We start from the raw sequence: 11,176 nt of genomic DNA on the forward strand, positions 1-11,176 counted from the left end.
GAAGAGGATGTGGATGAAGGCACCCCCGGCAACAACAAGAAGCCGGGAGGGAGCTGGGCCCAGATAAGGGAGGAAGCGATTAAGGAAGGGGGCCTCAGTCTAGTGCAAGACTTAGACTGGTTGGCAGCACCAGTCACAGTAGATCAAAAAGGGGGACAAAAATGGGAACAACTTCCTTACGCAGAGGTCAAGGAGTTACGAAAGTCTGCCAAGGATTATGGTCATAGTTCACCCTATTTTAAAAGCGTTCTTGATCTAACTTTCACTGGTCACACCTTGGTACCTCATGATCTAAGGTACATTGTTAAGTCCTTGCTGTTGCAAACTGAGTTCACGCTTTGGGAAATCCAGTGGAAAAGGGGATTGAAGTCTCTCATTTCCAAACATAATATGTCAGAATTCTTTGGGGATGAGGCCATTGAGGCGTTGGCGGGGGAAGGAGAGTTCAGTTGGCCGGAGGATCAGGCCGCACTCCCCCTTCACATCCTAGATGACATTAAAGCAGCAGCAAAAACGTCCCTCCTCAAAATCCCTGATGATAAAACCCCACTGCAGAACTTTTCCACCATCCAGCAAGGGATAGATGAGACATTTATTAAGTTTGTGGACAGAATGAAAGAGGCTATAGACTGGCAAATAGAACAGGAGGACACTAGGGATAAACTGCTAAGAAAAATGGCATTTACTAATGCCAATGCAGAAACTAAGAAAATCCTCAGGGCGCTTCCCCAGGAGCCGGAACCCACAATCCAGCAAATGGTGGAAGCTTGTACGAAGGCGACATCCATCAAGTGCACTGTGGCTTTAGCAATCAACAAAGGGGTGGGGGAAGCACTGGCCAACGCCCAAACAGCACGGTGTTACAACTGTGGCCAGTTGGGACATTTCCGAATAGACTGTCCGTTTTTGTCACCAAGGGATTTTAACCATGTACCTGCTTTACATGCTCCCTCACCAAGAACACCCAGGAACCGCTCCCACGCATACTGTCCAGGAAACGGAAGACCAAGCGCAATGTGGCACTGCGCGATGACATCAAATGGCCGGCCGCATCAGCAGGGGCTCCACTCCATCCAGGAGACCCAATCCCAGGACAATATGCCTCCCACTCAAGGACCCATGAGGAGGGACTCAGATTCTTCCGCCGCACCCAGAATTTAAATCAGAACACCCTGATTCTGACAAATCAGTCAGGTACTCTACAGCTCCGTACATCTGATGCTTCCTGATGAGGACCTAGTAAGGGTTGCGGCCGGTTTTCTGGGACCTCCATTTCATGACCGTCCTGCCACAGTGTTACTCCTGGGGGACAATAGACATACGCCGTTCGAAGTAGACATTATCCCTGAGGTGGTGGAGATTGAGCCGGGGGCAGAAATCACGGTTTCTGTTGTATGTCATCAGCCCCCATTTACATTGTGCAAGGGCACACCATTTGCCCAGATGTACATTTTATCTTGACTCAACTGTCTCAATGAAGACTCTGACTTTCAAGTTTTCCTTTCACAGCAGCTTAGCAGGGAAAGACCTTTTATTTCATCTACTGTTTCGCACATGGGCACATCACTGAAAATACGTATGATGGCAGACACTGGTGTGGACATCACCATCATCCCAAAGGCAAGGTGGCCTCAAGACTGGGAGTTGGTGCCCCCTTGCAGCACAATCTCCGGAATCGGCGGAGTTGTCAACGCCATGCGGAGTAACAATTTGGTAAGCATGGAGGGACCAGAGCGACAGCTCACCACAGTAAGACCTTTCGTGGTTGATGCAAACATCGCTTTGCTAGGCAGAGATGTCTTGTCTCAGTGCGGGGCTCGGTTGGAGATCCCTAATCCAACCTGGGATTTTTAGCATGGGCCACTGCGGAGCGCGCCACCCCTCCTCTTAAATGGAAGAACAATAAGCCGGTATGGGTGGACCAGTGGTCCCTTCCAACTGAAAAATTACAAGCGCTCAATGGTTTAGTTGAGGAGCAGGTGCGCTTGGGGCATTTAGTTCCATCGACTAGCCCCTGGAACACCCCGGTGTTTGTGATCAAAAAACTAGGGAAAAATAAATGGCACCTGCTCCAGGACCTCAGGAAAATCAATGAGGTCATTGAAGTTATGGGCCCCCTAGAGCCTGGCCTCCCTTCTCCCTCCATGATCCCGCGGGATTGGCAACTCACAGTTCTTGATATTAAGGACTGCTTCTTTAACATCCCGCTGTTTGCCGGAGATGCCCCCAGGTTCGCGTTCTCCATGCCTTCCATCAACCGTGGAGAACCCTACAGGAGATTCCATTGGACCACCTTGCCTCAAGGTATGAAAAACAGCCCTGTGCTCTGCTGAACATATGTGGCCCAAATGTTAACACCAGTGCGAAAGCTTTTCTCTGAAGCCATTATCTTCCACTAGATGGACGATGTTCTTGTTTGTGCTGCAACTCAATCCTATTTGGACTTTGCACTTATTAAAACCATCAGTGCATTAGAGACTGCGGGATTTCAAATTGCACAGGACAAGATACAACTGTCCAGTCCCTGGAAATATTTGGGTTTTCTTATCACCAGGAGGACCATAACTCCTCAAAGTCTCATCATCAACGAAGATCCCAAGACTTTGAGAGACATGCAGCAGCTGTGTGGGATCATCACTTGGATCCGCCCTCTCCTCGGACTTACCACCGTGGAGCTCTCGCCACTATTCAACCTGCTGCGGAGGCATGATGATCTGTCATCGCATTGATCCCTGACGCCTGAGGCCCGCACAGCTCTGGAGAAAGTTGCTGCTGCCATGAAGACTCGACAAGCACATTGTGTTGAGCAGTCCCTCCCCATTAACCTTGGAATTTTTGGTGAGTCACCCCATTATCATACCCTGTTGTTTCAATGGGACAGCATATCCAGGGACCCACTCATTATAATAGAGTGGATTTTCTCACCGCATACCCCGCACAAGACCATCACTACACCATCAGAATTGATGGCTAAACTAATCACCAAAGGCCACATTAGCCTCTGAACACTTGCAGGGTGCGACTCGGCATGTATCTATTTACCTTTTAATTTGGACCAATTGGACGCAGTTCTACAAACCAATGAACATCTCCAAATTTCACTAGACAGCTATCCTGGTCAAATTTCAATTCATTATCCCAAACACAAGCTGTTTCGGGATTCTCTACATTTGGCCCCAAAATCCTTTAAAAGCAAAATGCCAATCAAGAATGCCATCACAGCGTTCACTGATGGGTCGGGAAAATCCCACAAGTAAGTGTTCACTTGGAGGGACCAGAACACTCGGAAGTGGGAGTCTGATGTTCAGGTGGTTGAAGGTTCCCCCCAGATTGCAGAACTAGCTGCGGTTGTGAGGGCATTCCGAAAATTTCAAATACCTTTCAATTTGGTAACTGATTCTGCTTACGTGGCCGGGATAACAGAACGGGCAGAACACGCCCTGCTCAAGGAAGTACCAAACAAAAACACTATTCAGCTCGCTCTCGGAATTAATTGGTCTCATCTCCCACAGAGAGCAACCTTATCACATTTTACATGTCCGGTCGCACACAGACCTGCCAGTCTACATAAATGAGGATAATCGGAGAGCAGATCTCTTAGCAATGGCAGCCGCACATGCAAGTCCGTCTGTTCCAGATATTTTTCAACAGGCTAAACTAAGCCATGCATTTTACCATCAGAACACACCTGCGTTGGTGAGACAATTTAAACTGTCAAAAGACCAGGCCAGAGCTATAGTCACCAGCTGTCCTAACTGTCAGCCTCTGGCGCTCCCCTCTGTCGCCTCAGGTGTCAGCCCCAGAGGTTTGGGAACTTTAGAGCTCTGGCAGACAGATATTACACACTATGCTCCCTTCGGGAGACTAAAGTACATCCATGTCTCCATTGATAACGTTTTCCAGAGCCATTTTTGCCTCCCTTCATGTGGGAGAGAAAACTAAAGACATTATAAAACATCTTTACATGGCCTTTGCAGCCTTAGGGGTACCAAAAAATATTAAAACAGACAATGGCCTGGGATTCACCTCTGAGCAATTTGCACAGTTTATCCAACAGTGGGGAATTTGTCACAACACCGGCATCCCTCACAAGCCCACAGGCCAGTCTATTGTGGAAAGAACACATAAAACCCTCAAAAATATGCTAAAGCAACAGCATGACATCTCGCTGTTAATGACACCGGCAGAAAGACTGTGCAAGGCGCTTTATGTATTAAATTTTATTAATTGCTCCTCTGTGGAGCCAAATCCACCCATACTGCGCCATTTCCATAACAACAGCCATGCACGGCTAAAAGAAAAACCACCAGTGTTATTCAGGGACCCCGAGTCAAAGGAAATAAAAGGGCCATACCCTTTAATAACCTGGGGAAGAGGGTATGGTTGTATTTCAACAGAGGCTGGCCCGAGATGGATCCCTGGCAAATGTATCAAGCCATATCTGGATGCACCATCAGAAGAACAAGTACCCATGGCTGCACCACCTACTACAACTACACAGAACATTTCTGATGACGCGGTGGCCTGGTGGCGAAGGAAAAAGAAGACAAATAACCTTGTCGCCAGGGTTTTAATCACAAGAAGATATTTCCCACCACCCTACCAGGACCCCAATCCCTTTGTTCCCTCACCCTGGATTCCTCCACCTTTTCCCTCTTACCTCTTCCCTAAAACCCCTTAAACCCCAACTCCATTTTCCCCACTTACCTTTTCTTTTTGTTATTCCTATTTTATTAAAGATAGGGGAGGAGATGGAGGGAAAGAAGGAAAAAAGGATGAGGAGATAGAGGAGGAAAATGTATTTGCACTCTGTAATACATGTCTTTTCCACCCCTGAAAAAACAGAATGGAATCACCTATAACAACCCCAGCAGTGCCCAGAGGGATTCCCCCAGCTACTACCATCACCATCTTAATCGCTATCCAAGTAGCCGCAGGATGGATTGTGCCGCAGCCACGCGAGAACGTCTGGGTCATGCTGGCGAAGTCACTACAACAAGACAACTTTTGCCTGGCCATGGGAAGTGTCGATGACCTGCTGTCCACTTGCCTGGTGGGGGTACCCCTGTCACCCCAAGTCTACCCTTATGCAGGTAAGAAGCCCAACCCTGTGGTCACTTGGGACGAGTGGACATGGATTTTACCACATGCACCACAGGAGCCTCAGGAATTGGACCTACTGGGCTCCTTGCAAGCCACATTCTGTGTGAGGTTTCTTTACCAACCCACACAGAAAGACTGGGCAGAGATAACTAAATCCCACCCTGTTGGATCTCATGAAATAATAGAAAGGATGTATCTCCCCATGATACAATGCAGCAAATTGGTGCAACTACACCAGCAACACTGTATCCAAGTTCTCCTCGTTTCCCAAGGTGCTCCCTAGGGGGGTCTTTCTTATCTGCTGTGACAGGGTGTGGGCAGGGATCCCATCTAAGATCAAAGGGGATCCCTGCAGCCATGGCCAGCTTACCATGCTGACCCCCAACAAAACCCAAATTATGAATTGGAGGAAAGAGAATCGATTGGCTCATCAAAAGAGATCCTATGCTTAATTTAACCCAAATTGTGATTCCCAAATCTATAATTGGAACAAAGCCAAGAGGGTAGCTGCATCTATCTTCCTGCCTTGGTATGCAGCAGTAAAAGCCCTCGGTGATCTTTCTCACCAGGGATGTTGGTTGAGCAAAGCAGGCCAACGCTACGTCTGCTGCACTTTTCGACCTGCTGGCAGACGAGGAAACCACCAGGCATGCAACACTTCAAAACCGGGCAGCCATTGACTTTCTACTGCTTGCCCATGGCCATGGCTGTGAGGACTTTGCTGGAATGTGCTGCTTCAATTTATCATCAAGAAGTGTGCCAATCCAGACAAATATCCAACGCATCCAAGACCAAGTTAAGACTCTCCAAGTGGAAAGTGCGGCTGTGGATCCTACCAGCCAAATGCTAGCGAAATGGGGCGTCCCAGGATGGGCTGCATCGATCATCAAAGGACTGCTGTGGGTTCCTATAATTATCCTCATAGAAATGACAGCTTTGAAATGCTTCCAGAGAGCCATTAATAAAACTTTGGGGGACGTTTATTTAATTAATAAAAAGGGGGGAGATGTGGGAGGCGGCCCAGGGGAAGATCCAACAGGGATGCCCTGGGATACTACAATAGTGTAATTGCCTTAGGGTTCCCACCTTTCCTCATGTCTACCATCAGTTGTATCCTCCCCTGTCAATGTCTATCATCCTGCTGTACCATCCCCAGTTCTAGAGAGTTCCCTGTTTTATGTGTTGTTATTGGTTCTCTGGTTGAAGCCACACCTCTCCCCCTCTCCCATTGGTTTTCCCTGATCACCCCATCCTATCCTATTGGCCCTTTGGACCCTGACCCCGCCTTTGCTTCCTCCGTTATAATCCCCGACCCCTCCTCTGGGGGGTGCTCTCAGAGTCAGCTCCCCTCTCGTGAGGTTGTCTCCCTGCACCTTTCCTGCTTCCTTCTTCCCTTGCTACACCTGCAGTAAACCCATGAGAACAGCAGTGCTCTGAGTGTCCTCCCGTCATTTGCTGGGTTGGACTTCAAGCTATCTGGGCTACCGCGGACCGGTCAGTAGGGGCTCCCCTACACGACCAAGGGCCAAGGGTGCTTTTACAATAAAGGATCCTCAATCATTCAGACATTTAAAAGATTTGCTAAGAGAAGTTTCCACTATCTCCAGTTTCCTGTTTCTTCTCTTAATACTATTTAAATTTAACATTTATTTTTATCATTCATTCAGTTTTAAAATGTTGCCTCTTTTTCTTTCTTGCAAACAATCTGAGGTCACAGGGATCAAATCTATCTCAGTCTTTCCCCTAATTGCTCAAAATGAGCAGTCAAATAGCTGTGTGCATGCAAGTTCACATAGCTTTTAAACTATGCCTAAGCATTCAGAAGATAATACTCTGGAATTCTCCCCCTGGGTACTCACCCCATACCAAGTGTACCAGTGCACAATATTAGCATAGCTGCAGCTACAGCATCATCAGTTCCCACCAGCTTTTCTGGATCTAGCTTCTCCAATTAGTCTGGTCTCATGCTGGAGAAGTCCAAGGGTTTCCACAGTGTCTAAAAATCAATCCATCACTGGCTTGATTACTGATCCTGTCTGACTGCAGACAGTGCTGGGTTCAGTGCAAGGCACAATCTGATTACCTGGGGGTAATTTCTTACAGTGTCCTGAAATCAGTCAGGCATTTAAAAGGATTTCTCCCAGAATCAAACACAATGACAAAGGAAAGGGAAATAAGAATATCACCATCACAGTCCTGCCTAAGTTCAGCAAAAAAATGCAATTCTACTGAAACTCTTCTCTCATCTGTTTTATCAACACGGAGCTACTAAGGGGAAATTAAAGAAATAAACTCAGGCATTTTAGGTCTTCAAAACCAAAGCCACATAAACAAAGCTGGGCTATATTAATGGGGACCCTACCAATAGATCCAGGAACCAAGAGTTAGTCATACAAAGGGCTGTGTCACATTTAAAAACTGAGCTGAAACTTTTCTTTCTATGCTGTTTTATAGCCACTCTGTACTTAAGCCCGAAGTAATGGCAAACATTTATCGACAGTTAATGCAGTGCTCCTGCGATGTATTATTAGACACGAGCCCAGAGGCACAAGGCCAAGTGCTGTGAGTGCCATAGTGTCTCAGATATGCACTGCCTGAAAATATCCAGTGATATTGCTAATGTTTTTTTAAAAGGCGGGAGTCTTGAGTTTTCACAGAAACTGATACACTGATCAACCCACCAAAAAAAAAGTATAACGGAAAAAGCCCTGCAACAGTTCACCCAGTTTCTAACCCCTGTTTCCCCACATCAGGAGTGATGTACCAAAAAAATACTACCCTCCTTTGCCTTACATCATTATTTACTTCAGCAGTGTCAAATCAGATCTTTCTTGCTTGACTAAAAACCTTTCCAAAACAAGTGAAAACATCTATCAGCTTTTACCCAAGGGAAATTAATTGCTGAATATTCAATCATAGGTTTCCTTCCATATGCTCTGCTTGATTGTTTTATAGAAGCCTTAAGAAGGGCAAATAAAAGGTTTGAAATCCTCTGAGCAAAGCTGACTTCTTTCTCTGAAGGTGACCCTCAAGTCATTTCAGAACTGTGGAAATAGCCAGGGGAGGGATAAGCATAGTCAAAAGATAGCTTTTCTTCTCAAGTAACTTTGGTGCTTCAGGCTGAACTGAAAAAAATGCCCTCAGGTGGAGGTTTGCCACTTTTTATGAACCTATCCAATTTTACCCTGGGGAGAAAGATGCAGTAAGAAGTTCTTCTTGCAAAAGTATCTGGACTGCACAAGTGCTTCAAAGAAGGGAGAGATTGCCTTTTCAGAACGACTCCACTAGAAGTGATCAGGCTCATCAAGGGTCTTATGGTGGGGGTCTTTCTTCTTTGGGACAAACCATAACCACTGTTTTCAGAGTCAGTGCCAAAGCTGGAATATTCAAACCATATGGTGTAGATCTGAATCAAGACAGCCCCTTCATATTCCTTCAGAATTTACGGTCTGACCATACTAATAATATGCACTCAGATTGATAGTAATGCATTTAGCAAACATTAACTATGACTGCCTTGCCTATTCCGAGCAAATTTTGCCTAGGATCTAAACTGAAACTCATAATCACGTTAGCTATACATATTATTTAGGAGATGTTGCAGCCTGACTAAAGACTTAATTTTGTGTAAACCTTGAGAAAGACCCGGGAAACCAGCGGGAGCTCTGCCTAAGCAAAAACTACAGGATCTGGGACCCCTGCGCAGCTCCATGCACGGGCACACCACCGTCATTCCAGTGACAGCTCCGCACACCCCGTTTCCGTAACGAAAGAGAATCACCACCCAAAATCCCCAAGCAGGCAAGCGAACAAAGCAGCGCTCCGGGGCAGTCCGGGCAGGGCTGCGCCCCGGCACAGCTCCCGGCACCGCGGCCTCCGCCCAGCTCCGTTACCTTCTGCCGCGGCCGCGGTGCCGGGCAGGGCCGAGCCCGCCGCGGGCAGCGCCCCATCCCAGGGCAGGCGGCAGGAACAGGGCGCGGTGGTCGCGCTTCTCCCCGGCTCTGGCAGCGCCCCTCGCTCCGCGCACGGCCCGGGCAGGGAATGGATCCGGCAACTTCGCGCATGGAGCCGCCGGCCAGCGGCGGAGTTGCCGCTCCCCAGCGCTATTCCCTCGCCCCCGGCCCGCCCGCGTGCAGCCACTCTCACCTCAGGCACTGCCTCCTCCCCGTCGGGACCGGGGACGGCGCCGGCTGCTCTCCGCTCCATCGCCTCGCCCCGCTCCCGGCTCCCTGCTCGTTCCGGTTGGTGCGGCCCCGCTCGCCGCCGACGCCGCAGCCCCAGCGCCAGCCCCGGAGCGCCGCCTGCCGCCGGGGCACGGCCCCCCCGCCCCCGGAGCGTCGCTGCCCCAGCCGCCCTGCGAGCCTCAGAGGGCACCATCCTGGCCGGGCAGCGGCGCTCATCTTTCATTCATGTATTTAACCAGCACCCCCCTCCCCTCATCGGGTCAGCACGGACCCCGCTGCCCGGGCCGCTGGCGTGAGTTGCCCAAGCACTCAGCCCGAGCCCGACCGTGACGCGCTTTGAGGCGGCGAATGCGCTCTCCTGGGCGCCGGACCTGTGCTGGCTACGCTGCGGTCCCGGCTGAGTTTCCCGCTCCGCTCCGAGCCCGCGGGTGGCTCCGTGCAGCCGGCAGGTGAGCCCTGTCAGCGAGCCCGCGGGGCGTGGCAGACGCTTCCCAAGGCGGGTAGAGCCCTTTCCCCGAATTTCTGCCTCAGCCCGGGGCAGCCGGAGCCCGTCGGGGAGGCGGGAGCGGTGCCGGCAGCCCGCGGAGCGTGGGGACGGTTCCCCGGTAGAGCGTGGCTTGGCTCGGACCTTGTCCCGAGCGCTGTCGGGGTTCGTCCGTGTCGGGGCTGCCTGGACCCCTCTGGGGCAAAAGTGAGGAGCGGCGTTCACAGACGGTCGGTCAGAGACATCATTGACCTGCTTGATGTCTCCGATCTGCGAGCGGGCTCTTGGGGGAATGCTAACCCTTTCGATGCCGGTGTGAGTGCTCAGGCTCTGCCCGCGCATACATCGCATGTACACCGCCGCAGGATGCCGCTCCACCGGGCAAACAAAAGGCAGGCACACCACACTCGTAACTTTTTTAGTTTTAGTAACGAGGATGCTCTACCCCGACTCCTCCCTCTACCCCCCCTCAAACCCCATCGGTACCAAGGTACAACCTATTTGTAAGAATCGAAATGCATTTCCTGAGGTGTCTCTTTTATCTCCTGCCAGCTTTTTCAAAATGCCTCTGTAGTTAGTACTTGAATCCAGATTTTTGTCAGTCTTAACACATTTTATTTTATTTTATTTTATTTATTTATTTATTTTTATTTTATTTAGATCCTGACATCCATTACTTTTAATTCTTGGTGTATTTAAAAAAAAATATTTCCTTCCCTTCCTCTTGGGGAAAATTCTGGTTAGTTCTGGCATCTCTCATGTTTTTTGCCTCTTAATACTGAAGCAAAGATTATGTGTGTATTAATTAGTTCCTTTTCTCAATTAGTGGATCAAGTGCAAGAATTTGTTAGGCCAAACTTGAAAAAAACTGTCAGTCCCAGGCAGCCCCTTGTCTCTGCAAGGAGCCATCTCTGTCTCAGAGAGAGCAGGACATAGTTCTGCCTATAGTATCTGTAGCTATTAGGAAGATTCTCTTTATACATGTATATGCATTTCATGGTTTTTACTAATTATTGCTTACAACCACTACAAAATTGATCAATTTTCATGGGAACAATTCATTGCTCTTGAAGTATTTGGTTTTCAACATAGCAGTGAAGAAGTAATTGGTAATTTAAGTACATTACCTTCTAATTTAATTTCATATTCGTTTTGTCTTGCATCATGTAAAGAAAAACAATCAGGACCTTGCTCCCTTCTCAGCTCCATTTCAGCACTGCTTCTGGCATGCTCTCCATGAATCACTCCCCTCTGCTCCCCCACTGAAGTTTGGAAGCGAGACAGGCATCACAATAGCTGACCTTGTTTCTATCAGTGTTAAAGAACTATTTGAAACCATTTGTCTTTCTCAAAGCAAGACTTTTTTTTTTTTTTTTTTTTTTTTTTTTTTTTTTTTTTTTTTTTT

At 48.5% G+C, this 11,176-nt stretch overlaps 1 protein-coding gene across 2 annotated transcripts in view; it reads right to left on the minus strand.

Annotated features, from left to right (window-relative positions):
* KCNG2 (potassium voltage-gated channel modifier subfamily G member 2) overlaps window positions 1-9,800 on the minus strand; it is a 63,076-nt gene extending 53,276 nt beyond the window's left edge. Inside the window, exon 1 of one of the 2 annotated variants that reach the window (XM_068200760.1) lies at window positions 9,659-9,800. The gene's annotated coding sequence lies outside the window, so the exon portion shown is untranslated. Of the gene's footprint in view, window positions 1-9,249; window positions 9,381-9,658 lie in introns of those variants that run through there. The other variant, XM_068200740.1, reaches the window with a different exon arrangement.
* Between the last annotated feature and the right edge of the window lie 1,376 nt (window positions 9,801-11,176).

The sequence above is a fragment of the Anomalospiza imberbis genome, chromosome 1 (genome assembly GCF_031753505.1).
Source record: "Anomalospiza imberbis isolate Cuckoo-Finch-1a 21T00152 chromosome 1, ASM3175350v1, whole genome shotgun sequence".
Classification (NCBI taxonomy): Eukaryota; Metazoa; Chordata; class Aves; order Passeriformes; family Viduidae; genus Anomalospiza; species Anomalospiza imberbis.